Source organism: Chroicocephalus ridibundus, chromosome 6 (assembly GCF_963924245.1).
Source record: "Chroicocephalus ridibundus chromosome 6, bChrRid1.1, whole genome shotgun sequence".
Taxonomy (NCBI): domain Eukaryota; kingdom Metazoa; phylum Chordata; class Aves; order Charadriiformes; family Laridae; genus Chroicocephalus; species Chroicocephalus ridibundus.
In genome coordinates, this window is record NC_086289.1 from 75,237,218 (window position 1) to 75,250,613 (window position 13,396).

Genomic DNA, 13,396 nt, shown 5'->3' on the forward strand with positions numbered 1-13,396 from the left:
CCCTTATTCTGGACCCTGGGGCCGCTCAGTCTCTCTAGCGGGCTCGGCACCCGCTTGCCAGTTTTTTCTGTGCTTTCACAGTCTGAAATCAGCTGGGGTTTCAGTTACTGACAACGCTCACTTTTTGAGCGTGTTTCAGCTCAGCTGTACAGCCAGGGCGTGCCTGGGCAGCGGTAAAAGGCTGGTCTTTTTCCTCGTGTTGGCTAATGGGACTTCAGGTGTTCCAATCTGAGCAGGGTTTTGCAAGTGCGCTAAGGTTTTGAGGAAGGGAAAGTCTTTCCAGGCTGCCCTCTCGGCACACCTCGGTGTCTTAAATACACAGAGACCTCGTTGGGTACCTTAGCCGGGGGCTCACAGCTGAACAAACCTGACCAGAGCAACCACAAAACTGGTTGCTTTTCTGACACAACCTTGTGACTAAGCTTTCCCACTGTAAGGTTGGTTTTGTTGGCTTTTATTGTTTTTAAGGACTGGCTTCTGTTACACCTGATACACCTGTTATGATTTGGAAGGGTGACTCAGACTCGGGGGAGGGGGGAGGTGGGGCCAGGCTGGGATCTGAGCTTTGCCACCAGCTGGTGTGATAGAGAAGTCCCTTCAGCCACCTGCGTCTCCCTCGTTCTTGCTGTAAAAGTGGAGCGACAGTACTTCCCTCCTCCCCATTTAATGGAAAGGTTTCAGATGGATGCCCTTCCTACCCCTTTGGTGGGGTGGATTGCTTGCTTGGTTGGGTTTCTTTGGCTGCTAGCTCTAGCTTTTGCTATAATGCCGACGTTAAGGAATGAGAAATGAGTGAGACAACACTTCTTCCCACCCTGTATGGGGTACACCAGATCCCAGTGCTGAGTATTTTTGGTGAGAAGAGCTAAACAAGCCCCTGCGCTTCTGCACGGGGAATGGCCACGAAGGAGGGAGGAAGGACGGACAAGATTAATTTTTTTGGCAATGTTTTATTTTGAAATCCCAAGCTGAATGGTTTGCACTAACTCGTTAGCAAAGGGGAGAAGAGGTGCCAGAGAAGTTTTAGCATCACACTGTTAACACAGTTTAAGTCCTTTTTTTTTTTTTCTTTTCTCCATCCATTTCTGTCCTGTTAGTCGTGTTCACGAGCGTGTTCTGTGGCATCACTCTCTGCTGTGTACGTGAGATCGTTGTGTGTTTCTACCTAAAGCTGAATTTTAATTGCATTTTTAATATCTTCAGAACAAGCTTTTTTATAACTGTAATGTCAAAACCTGAAATCAGTCAGGGTAGGACCTCTGTGTTCGTGCTGGGTAGCACATGCTTTGGGTTCAATGGGGCATCTCCCCTCCGAGCGCCACCCACGCCAATGGGCAGTGCCAGACACTTGGCTGCCTTTTCCAGGGAGCTTTCTCGGGATGCTCGGGACTCGGACTGGCGGGACAAAAGCTGATTCAGACCGGCTTGATGCTCAGGTATACCGAGAACTGAACCACGAGCAGATACCATCAGAACACATTTCACTTGTGACCTTTCACAGCCAATGAATTAGGGGGATTTTCCTTTGCTGTGGATCAAATTTAAATCTACTTCCCAGGAGTGAAAGGTCATCGCGTGGAGCCATGATATCCAGTTAAATACAGCTAAATAGAACTCGTTAGCATCACAATGAATGGAGTTATACATTACCTGGTCTGGAGGAGGACTGAGTGGAGTAGAAGGAGGGGGAGAGCAAAGGAATAGATCCTTCATCACCCTTAATAAAGCGCCGTAATAGCAGAGGAAAGGCACAAAGAGCAGAATTTGACTAAATCTGCCCTTTAAATCGGTTTCTTCTGGCCACCAATCTGAGTGGTCAGAGAAACGTGGGAATTGTCACGTAAAGGATGTATTCTCCTCTTGCCGTGTTTGCGTTCGCGGGAGTTACAAATGCATCAAAGTGAGAATATACCGTTTACCAGCTCCCAGCGGGGCTTTGATCTCCAGATACAGCCTGCGCCGAGGAAAAAGGAAATCCAGTGATCTCGTGTCTGAAATCAGATTCCCCCGCAGGGGCAACCCGCGCCTCCAGACACTATCTGATTGGCAGAAGGACCTCATCTATAAGTGGATCCATGACATCTTTTATCCTTCCATCCATCTCCCTTCTGGGGAGTGTTTCTTGCTCTCCAGACCTTTCCTAATGACTGTTATTTCAGCCTTTCTGTTTCTGGTCGTGCTTCAGGAAGGTTATTTTCGTCAGACCGAGTGTGAAGGCGCATGGCTCTTTCCTCAGCATCGCCAGCGGGTCTGGGGATGTGGAATGAGCGCGGGAGGCTTTGGGAAGTTCCTTGGGATCTTTGGTGAGGAGGCTGTCTACACATGGGGAGGATCTACACGCCGCACTTAGCACCATTGTCCTGTGAAGTCAATAGCTCATAGTCAATCATTTGCCTTGGTCATCTGGCTTTTTTTTTTTTCCTCCCCTACTTGGCATGGTTGGGTCTTTGTGTTCTGTTTCTGGGGGAGGAAAGGGTGGATGAGATGAAAGAGAGGACCAGCTCCTTTGTTCGTTCTAAATGAAGCACTAGTTGAATTTTTCTCAACCTTCTTTGCAAGTGGTTCCTTTGCTTTATATATATTGCTTTGACTTTTCTGTGCTTATTCAAGGCTTAATGTTCATAATAGCCAAGCAAGTTGCTGTCATTAGCAGTCAACTGGAGCTGGGCACCTTCAGAGGTTCTTTTGCTGTTTAACTGGGAAGGGATCACTGAGATCTCCGCTCCCGCTCCCAGCATAAACCAGCCTCTGGGTCTGCTGCGCCCCACAAACCTACCTCAGCTAGGACATCCCTGAGGACATCCCCTCTTGAAGGGCAGGCGGGCACGAGCTGCCAGTTTGCTGACGGTATTAGGTCTCTCCTCTGGCTGGTCAAGCAGAACCCGAGCTGTGGAAAATGTTAAAGAAATAAATTGATTTTGAGCATCTTGCGGCTACAGTGCCCTGCTTAAAAAAAGATGTTCCCAGTCACCCCGGCTCCTGCTTCAGGCCACGCTCTCCTGCTCCCCTCGCCCTCCAGATCCAGCCGTCTGCTGCGATTCGGGAATGGGGGCAGACATCCCTCTGAGCAAAACCAAACTGTTGTCCAACCCAGCTGAGTGTGCCATCAAGACTTTTGCTCCCTGCTGCAGCTACTGGAGACGCCGTGGATGTGATCCAGCGCTCAGCGGTGCCTCTGACGGCTCCTCAGGCCGCGTGGCTGCATTTGGAGCCCCAGACCAAACCCATCCCGTTCCCAGGCTATAAAGTTCAGAGCAGCTGGGGACCCTCACCCCCCTCCAAAGGAAACTTTTCCATTTCTTGCCCCAGGTATGATAGACAAATCGTACCTGCAAGCAGCATGTTCTGGCAGCCGAAAGCAAGCACGTGGGACAGATGGGAAGGAGAAATAGAGAATGAGGATCAGTAATGAAAAGTCATATTTATGCACACTAAACCACGAATTAGCCACAGAGGGTGTAAATTATTTTATTAACATACCCAAATAACCAATACTCAATGCTAGCAGTCCCTGTCTGCGTGTTTACAGGGATTCGCTGAAGCTATCTTAACAGAGGATGCTCCTGAGAGAAGGCTGGAGTGTTTATGGGGTTTTTGTTTGGTTTGGGGCTTTTTGTTTTGTTTTTAGAAGAAAAGTTGTGTTTTAATGGCTTCCAATAAACCTGCCATTCGTGTACTGGAAATACCTCAAAATTTCCACCCCTGCCTGAGGCAAGCTCCACTGGAGTTAGGCAGCGCTGATTTACACCAGCTGAGGTGCATGATTTGATTTTATTTTATTTTCATTGGGTTTTTTTTTTTTTTGTCCTCGGTTATAAAATTTTTACTAGCTGGAGGAGATCGCATTCCATTCGGGAGCTCGCTTTATGTTCTTCAGATAGGAAATCGTCACCTTGGCGCAGACAAGTTTCAGCGTTTTGGCATTGAGAAAAGAGGGGGGCTGGGGAGGGGAGGGGAGGGGGCTGAGACTTCCTCAATGAAGCCCTTCCCGGGGAGGGGGAAACGCCTCCAGCAGAAGCAGGCAGAGGGAGCCTGTTCTCCAAGGAACATCTGGAAACAGAGACATACGTGTTGCGTTTCCTCGTCCTTCCAGAGCTGCAGGGGACTCCTGGCCCCGCTGCCTGCTCTGAGCTCTGCCCGGCAGCCACAGCCGCCTCCTTTCCCGCCGGGAAAGGCTCGACCTGCCGAACGGGGGCATTTCCCAGGCGAAGGCGACCTGAGCGGGTAACGCGAGACACTGATCTGTCATCTTCACCAGGGCAGCCAGCCGGCCCTCTCTGCCCCCCGTCTTTAACGAGGAAACGATCTTCCTCCCCTGCTTTTAATGCAGTGTATCGTTCTGGATTTATAGAAACGCTGTGTACCTCTGAGCCGCTGCCGAGTGATTCTATCAGTTTGGTTTATCTTAGAATTATTCTGCACTTTTCTGGTTTCTAAGGCAACGGCACTTTTTGAATGAACTGCGGAGTAAAAGAAGGTATCCCAAATATGTGACAGTTCAACACGACGTGTCTCTGCTGTACTAAATACACGCAGGCAGCAGTTCGGGTCCTAAAACATTTAAGGCTAAACGGCATCTTGTGCTCGCACAGAACCCGATTTACGTCAGCCACGAGTCTGACTCTCGCTGAGCCGGGACAGGGGCCCTGGCGTGGGCAGGCAGCGACCACCGCGCAAGACAACGCAGAGCCTGGAGCAGAACAGGGTGGTCCTCAGGGTCCTCCACCTTCCGGGTGGAGAGAAGTTATAGGAGAAATCATGAGAACTTTATCGTGACCATTGCCGTATGGGTGGTTACGGGGATGAAGGTGATTATTTATCTGTCTTCTATTTAAACTTACCCGGAATCGAGGTACTGGAATTCTTAGCTTTTCAGTCTCCTTTTCTGCTTTTTCTGAGGGTTTCCTCTCTCTGCAGAAACAGGACTTTGTCTGTTTTAAAGATACACAACTTTTTCCAGCGCAGATCAGTTTGGAACGGTGGAAATCGTAGCTCCTTTTTATTTATTTATTTATTCTGAGGATAATATCCCCACTAACAAAACTGGAAGCGGTGTGGCGGCAAGAATATCTTCCCTATACCTGGCCACAAGCGAACAGGGAATAGCAGCCCGAGAGCTTGGGGAGGGATGGCTCTGGGCGTCGAGGTGCAGCTCAAGCCACCTCCGTCGTACCCAGGCGTCCCCTTTGGCAAGGACAGCTTCCAACACAGGCCTTCGTCTGCCGCGGTTTGGTGCGGTTCAGTCCCGGTGCTTCTGGATTCCTGCTCCTCCCCAGGAAAAGAAATATTTGTTTAATAGATTTTTTGCGTTGCTCTTGCATTTCCATTTTTAGCACGTGCAGATGTGCTCGCTCTGATGGAACCTTTCATTTTGCCTAATGGGGAGAAGGATTTTTTGCACACACCAACTGAGCTGCAATTAGGGTTATTACAAGCAATAGATCCAAGGGAGGCTCCTGGGTAGGCTAGGTCCGAGGTTCATTGGCAGCAGACGGGGAGGGGGGAAAAAGAATTGAAGACACTTCCTTCGTAATATTCTCTTTTCCTCACATGTAATTTCTTGTTGGGACTCTTCTTCCCTCGAATTTCTCTTCCCAGGGAAGCGGGTAGGTGTAACTGAAGGTATTCCCCTGAGCCTTCTCTGAATGCCCTCATAACAGAACGGGGCTGTTGAAAGATGTGCTCGAGATACTCAATCGCCAGCTCTTTCTGAGCCGTCAGACATCATTCCGTCTTTGTTCTTGCCTTCAGCTAGACGAAAATCCAGTCTGTGCCCACCAGAGCTTGGGCATTTAAGCTGTCTTCGTTCTGCCTTTGCCCCTGGGAGTTAAGGCATGGAGAAGGCTTTCCGTTTCCAAGCCCAAGCACGGGAAACATTCGCCTTCCTTAATCTGAAGAAGTGAGTTCAACAGCTGCCAGCCGCAGGGCTGCACCTCACCCAGGCCACGAGGATAACCCTTCACGGGCGGGCAGGAAGGGATTCCTTTAGCTCCTAGGACTTGAGGGAAAACATTTTTAGGTGGGAGGTTTGTTTTAAAGGCCTCCGACCTGTTTCTCTAAGGGAGCGGTCACCAGCTTTCCGAAGCTGTTTGGAGAGCCGAGGGACTGAGAGGGCCGAGCAGCTTCTCTCTGCTGAGCAAACCCTACGGACGGCGTTTCCTCACGCCGAGTTTAGCAGTGGGTGGTAAACACGGAAAAGCCTCTCTTCCCTCGCATCACAACATGATGCGTCATGTACGGCTTGTCAGGAGACAACGTTGGTTTCTGTGTGCCGCCAGGTATTTCCGCAGCACGAACACCTGACCTGGGATGCTTCTTATTTTCTCCCCAGGTAATTAGTGGGTGGGGTTATCCTCACCGGCGCAAGTATTTGGGGATTAGCTGCACATCAGCCGGCAAAACTGGGAGCATCACTTAGCAGAAACTCAAAGTAGTTACCGCTGTGTGCAGTTCGGGCTTCTGGGGCTTTCTTTAAGGTAGTCGTGTGAACTGCCCCAACCTTCCCTGAGCCACGCTGGCTTCCCTAGAAATTAAAGCAGATCCTCGCAGAGGGAGTTAGAAAACAGAGTTAACTCAGTATCTTGTTGTAAAACGTGGTAACTTCTGAATTTCAATCTCAGGATTTCTGTTCGTTGAGGTAGTTGAGAGGGGGAGGGAACTGATGGCAGCACAGTCTTCACAGCCTGTTTCCATGCGGGAACATCAATGGAATATCCCCCCACACCGCCCAGATGTGCAGGGCTAGGACTATTACAAAGAGATTTGCACCATTACAATAATTTTCCAGGCAAAATTCCCTTTAGCTGATATAAGTTACCGTATTTACATATAATTATATATGCACATATAAGGGCAGACTGGATCAGTTGGGATAAATTGAATGATAATGCTAAAATGAATATAAAATTAATAATAATACTACTAAAAAGCCTTCATCCCTCTACAGCTGCGAGCACTCGGTGTTTTGCAGACCCGGCCTCCTGAGCAGTCAATACGAGGTTAGATGAGAAGAGTTTGGGCACGGCAGCGTGCTAGTCTCTCCTGACAATCTTTCTCTGCAGAGAAATAAAATTATTCTGCTGTTACATGGAGTCCAGGCAAAACCCATGGCACGTGCCAGCGCCTGGTTTTCCCAGGTGTAATGCCTTCCCAGCGGGCGTTGGTAGCGCCGTCTTGCCTGGAAGCCCAGAAGGCTCTGCTGTGCTCCTGTGGCAACAGATACTGCCAAAATGAATTCTTGGAGCACAAATTGCCTGTTCCCTCTGAAAGCCTCTTCATTCAACGTTTGTAACGACTGAGGCTCCTCCTCAAAGACCTGAATGTACTGAGCCCCTTGGATCTTCCCCCCGGTGTCTCGTTCTCCAGCTCCTGTATTGTTTGCGTGGGTCCTTCCTGAACTTTTTCCACTGTTTCCAGAAACGCAAGTGGACCTCTGAGCTAGGCGTAGTGTTGCTGTCAGGATCTCGGCGTAGCTCCCTGCAGAGGCAGGATCGCTTCCCCACCTCTAACTTGATACTCCCCTTTTCCTACACAAAGGCGACGCTCTTGCCCTTTTAGCTGCAGCTTTGCATTGAGAGCTCATGTTGAAGCTGTTATCTCCACTGACTTTTTCAGTCTCGCTCAGGGTCGCTATTTTCCAAGACGGAGCCTTGCATCTTATAGCTGTAATCTGCCCCGCGGGTTCCCAGATGTATCACCTTGCATTTGGCTGTATTATGTGCAGCCAAACTGAATCACAATCACTTCACCAGGACGTTCGGCGCGCTCTGGAATGGTAACCAATCCTGGTGGTGTCTGCTGAAACTTTATCAGCAAGAATTGTATATCGTCACCCAGGTTGTTGGTAAAAATCTTTAAATGCGGCCAGACCATAGGGGAATACTTTCTCTCTTCTTTTTCTTTTTTTTTTCTGTGCATCTCTCTAGAGGTATCCTGCTAATTGGTATTTCTCCCTTTAAAATTGCACCAGTCACAAAGACGGCTTCCAGCTATAGAAAGTATATACTATGTGATTCCATGTGGCAGAAGTTTTAACTCAAAATTCCACTTAGAGTGGAAAAGTTCAAGAACCCTATGTTAACAAACTGTCTTCATGAGCCTGCCCTGTAATACTTCTACCCTCCCATCCCCAAAAACATCTCCCAGACAGGTCTGCTAATTCCTAACCTGTGTCAAAAGTACACTAATACATACACTGGTACGAATTATGTCCTTGGCGCTAATTATCTGCTATTAAAATACTGAACAAACTGTTCCATTATTTTTCTGGGATGGCTCTTGAGCTAGCCTCTGTAGAATGCTGCACGTAATTTAAAGTCTGGTTTCCTAAGGAAATTTTATTTAGTCAGATCTGGACATCACTCATTTCTCTCCAGTAACAATTGAAGCTATTAGCCAATTTGAGCTAAATTTCCTGGCGAGACTGAAGTTCCAGAGATGCTAATTATTAGCAAGCTTTGTAAACAAGTTCCAACAAAAAGAGTGAAAGGAGGCGGCTTAACGTAATGCCCGTTGCTCAGCCAAGCCTGCTGGATCCCAAATACTTCATCTAAGAGAAGGCCCTGGGGAAAGCTGATCCCGTAATTCGATGGCATCGCGCTGGTGGAAGAGCGTCTCGGCAGGTTGCTTGTCTTTGTCCCCACTGTCTTCTGGTGTTAGACTAAGTTTACCGTACCGCTTCTCAACTGGTTCCTGTAGTACGCCTCAGTGTGTTGTGTACAACCCTTGTTGCAAAAATGTCTGGTTTTGGCAGGTACCGTGTCCCACCCTTATTTCTAGTCCAGTGCCAGCATCCTATTAAGAAGGTGGCATCTTCCTCCTGTGCCCCACAGGCAGGACAGACGCAGCTGCAGAGAGTTCCTGCCTCTTTCTACAGCTCTGTTTGTCTCTCCTCCGTCTCGGGCTAGCAGCGATCATACGTGTGACCTATAGTTTGTGTGTTCCTAACAAGCTTTCCTTAAAAGGCTTCTATTCAGCTCTTTAGACCACAGATATTTCAGGAATTCTGCTGGCTTCAGTGAGTAGCCGACTACATATTCTAGCTTACAGCTTTTATTTGACCTTATCTTGTTTCCATCTGTTGTACACAAGCTTTAATCACTGGTTATGCATCTACTTGCAGTATGTACAGCTGCAATATTGACATTAATGAGGGCTCCAAGATAGCATCTTTATTATTATAAACTGTTAATATGGCCCTAAAATGCCGCTGCGTGTTGTTCTGCTTCAGCATGAAGCAGCTGGAAGCTATGTCAATTGTCATTCTGAATATATAAATATAGAAGAAAATGAGAAGTTATTAATATGAAGCAATACATAGCGGCTAAACCAGGCAACGGCAGCTGACCTGGGCAGTGGCTTGCACAGAGTAGCAGCTCACGTACCCTTGGTTTGGATGGGGAACGAGGATATGAATTTTGCCTGGAATGTACAGTTGTCTCCACCATGGCACCCTACTCATCAAATTCTGCTTTGTTATTGGCTTCCTGAAGATCTCAATGTCTTTTACAAAAGTCACTGAAACTGCAAAGGAGCCTGAAGAGTATCACAGGAAGATACTACTCCCGTTTTGCAAGAAGAGACTAAAGAAAAGTAGCAGTAGCCGAGCATCTTGACTTTCAGGCTCTTATTGTAATTACTAGACAAATTTGGTCTCTCCAAAAAGTGCTCTTCTGAGTGTAGCATCCTGCTGCAGGACTGTCTGTGTCTGAAGGCCACGTACTCAGTACTTACAATGTGTCCCGCGCTATTAAAATGCTGACTGTAATCTTAAACTGGTATCGGGTAGAAAGCGCAAGGAATTGCAGGCGTATGCGCAACGTTTGTTGTGTGTTTGTTGTCTTCTCTACAGGCCGGTAGTGGCGAGAGACTGTCGGTAGTGTCACTCGTTCAGCCACAGCTTCACAGTCCATGAATGACGGCCGTATGTGCCCGCAGGCACGTCGATTTTTGAGAGTCCCGTCTTCCCGTGTCAGCCTAACAACCACTGTGCACCTGGTGACAGTTTGGCAGAAAAATGAACGTAAGAAATGAGAGCAAGAGGAACAGAGAGGGGTAACGCTGGAGATGATTTGGGAGGGGAAAGCAACCCCTCCATAGATTGCGTGTGCCCTCGCCAGCCTTGTGAATGGCGACTGAGTCGAGGTGACACAGAGATGTTAAAAAGATGAGACGCAACACAAGAGGAAGAAGTGACGGGATGAAAGGTTTGCTGAGATCAAATGAGAGGAATGAGGACTCGAAGGGTCAGTCCTCCCTCTTATGCTTGCAGGCGCAGGCCTTGGCAGTGCACGGCACCGCAGACGACAGCAGGGTCTGCTGAGCGACACGGGGATGAAGGGCCTGATTCCTCACTCCCTTGCGCCCGCGGTGCGTGCGCGATACCCCCGTGACCGCAGCGCATAAAGCTGGGAGCGAAGCAGCAGCCGGTCCTCTGAGCGAGCCGTGGGGGGCTCTTAACCCCCAGGGGGTGGGTCACAAACCCGCGATTGCGGTCACGCTCCCCACGGCCCAGGAACACTTTGGGAAGATTTTAAGAGTGCGGCGTTAAACCATTTATTCAGCTGCAATGAAAAGAAAGAAAAGGTTCTACCTTTGCAAACGTTTCCCAATAAAATGGGAACACTCGTGAGTGAGTTTTTCTTCACCGCAAGCCCCGTGGAGTTCCAAATGCTTTCCTCTCTCTGGCGAGAGCTAGGAAAAGCAACAAAGCCAAAAATACCCCAGGAAGTATTTGGAAGCTGTGGAGAACTGCCTCAGCGATGAGGGACGTAACCAGCCCTGCAAGAAGACCGTACGCAAAGCTGCGCAGTGATTGCATATAACCAACGGGGGGTTAAACCACGTCCTCCGGTAAATTCTTCTGCTTTCTCCAAACCCTGCTCTAAGGTGACTGCGGACAACAACTCATGCCTCTCGCGAGTGTATCCACAACCTGGACGGGGAAGATCTTGAGTTTAAATGCCATTTAGTGTGACCGTTCTGCTTAGTGCTGCGGCCCACGGAGGTATTAGCCACGGGGCTGGCCCATTCGCAGCATTCCAGCCACTGCAGCAGTGAGGGAAGGTGAACGTGTAAATATTGGTAATATTATCACTAAGTAATTTGACTATTAGCTGATTTATTTTTTTTTTTCCTGGACCAATAATATCTATAGCCTTTCTGCACACTAAATATGGAAAAATAAATTCATTATTTGCTTACGCTGTGCGGCGTAACATTGTACAGAAGCTTCAGCGGGGGGGGCTAATGAAAACCAGAGGCACAAGTCAGCAGGGCGATGCCACGGGGCCGGGTAGCCTTGGCGAGAGCCTGGGCTGGCTCCCCTGGCGTGGTGCTGCGCTGGCACGGTCCTGTTGCTCCTGGGCTCTGAGCTGGTGGGCAAACGGGGCAAACTGGAGGGTGTCTGAGAAAGCACGAGTTCGCCCTGCGTGGGCAGAGCCTTTGTGGCAGGTCCCGCAGGGTCTTGCTCCCATCGCTCACGACAGTTAAAGCCCTTGGTGGTCATGAAAGCTCCTTGTGTTCAGCGGGAAGGGAAGAGGGGGAATCTTACAAGAAAAAGATAATCTTTCAGCAAATCTTTTTTCCTTTTTTTTTTTTTTAATAAACATACTGATGAAAATGATTTAATTTCATGGAAATATATGGTGTATTAAGCCAGGCTGTTCACCGGGACGTCAAACAGATCTAGCAACGGTGATCGGCTCCGCTGAAGAGGTGGGTTGGGTTTTTTCATCACATTTGTTTTAATTTGAAGTGAAATCCTTTTGAGAATATATTTTGAGATTAAGGATTGATCCTGTTACCCGCCGTGCAGAATGTGCGTGTAAACACAAGCTGTTAAGACAGAATGATATAGTGTACAGGAAGAAATTGTTTTTATTTGTTTTCACACGGTTTTTCAGTTGGAGCCACACCCCTGTGGTCCAAAAACTCTGCCTGAGAACACCTCCAAAGCAACGCTCCGTGTGTGTGTGTGTGCGCATTGATGAATTTCTGCTCTCGGTGAAAGAGGACTGCCCGTCTCAGCACTCTGAATGGGAGCGGAGCATTCAGTCCCTCTCCATAGCAAATTCAGCCTTCAACAAGTTAGTTCTTCCAGGGATGGCAGTGATGCAAAACTGCTTTGCAAATGTTTTTCTGGGTTTTGTTGCTAGGTGACGACTTGGAAAACTTTGCTATGCCTGCTGAGAGCTTTAAAAAAAAACAGGCCTCACATTAAAGAGTATAAAAAATAGGCCATCTTGCTCCGTAACTCCCATTTCCTAACTCCTGGAGTCTGTACCCCGTGTGCCTTCTACGCTCTCACATGCCCCTCTCGCCCCCCTCCTCGGGTCTCCTCGCCAGAAACTGGAGGCCCAAAAAACCCACTTCTGTTACAGTGTAAGAAAGGGAGAGAACTTTAATCTTTCTATCCCTGACCAAAATAAGCGATTCTGCAAGTGCGTGTTGGTTTATACCGGCCTTTCCTTTCTACTTACATTTTACTGGGTTTTAATTTTATTAATCCAAACGTGAAGGAAGAGGTTAATTACTGACGAAATGGTCGCATTCACTTTCATGCAGCAAGAAACAAGAAAGCTCTGGGGACGACCCCGCTGCCGTTTAGTCAATCGTGGACCTGGGCTGGATGCAAAATCCCCTGACCTGTAGCTTGTTGGAAATTTACTTATTCATTGTTGATCTTCGTGTCTGTTGGGTTATTTTTGCTATCTTACGACCCAGGTTTCCAGAGATGTACCTTTGAATTAGTGTATGGCTGACGCAGTACGCTCAGAAGCAATTAGCCGCTGCTGCTGCCCTAGAAAGCTATTTCTAAAATCAGGGATGGAAGTCTTGTACTATACACTGAATATAGGAACAAACATTTTTTTATTTATTGGGTCTGGACCAAAATATAGATAATAGCTCAAAATTACCATGGTCACGAGCTAAAGTCAGAGGAACAAACACCTGTTTTCACCAGGCAGAAAATAAGGATCATTGACCTTTATAGCCTCAATTTGCAATCTGGCTCATTTGGAGCTTAATCCTGTTTCATCAGGTTGGCCAAGTAAGAAGACCCCAAATCTCATCTCCAGCGAAGTTCTTGGCTTTTGACAACATTCGGTCTCTTAAAATGACAGCATTTCTTCAGTGTAACTGGCACTGTAGAACTCCATTGGAAGACATAAAGCCAAGAATTTCAGGCCCTAATCCTGTAAATCCTTACATTTTCTTTTAAAATCTATTCACGTGAAAAGCTCCCTTGGCTTCAGAGGCACAATTTGTATTCATGACTGTACGTGCGTGAGGGTTTTTGTATGATCGGGGTCTAAAACCAGGAGAACCGACAAGCCTCGGTGTCTGACTGGAGCTTCCATCGCCCGGCCCTAGAAGGCTCTTGGCGGCCGTGGCT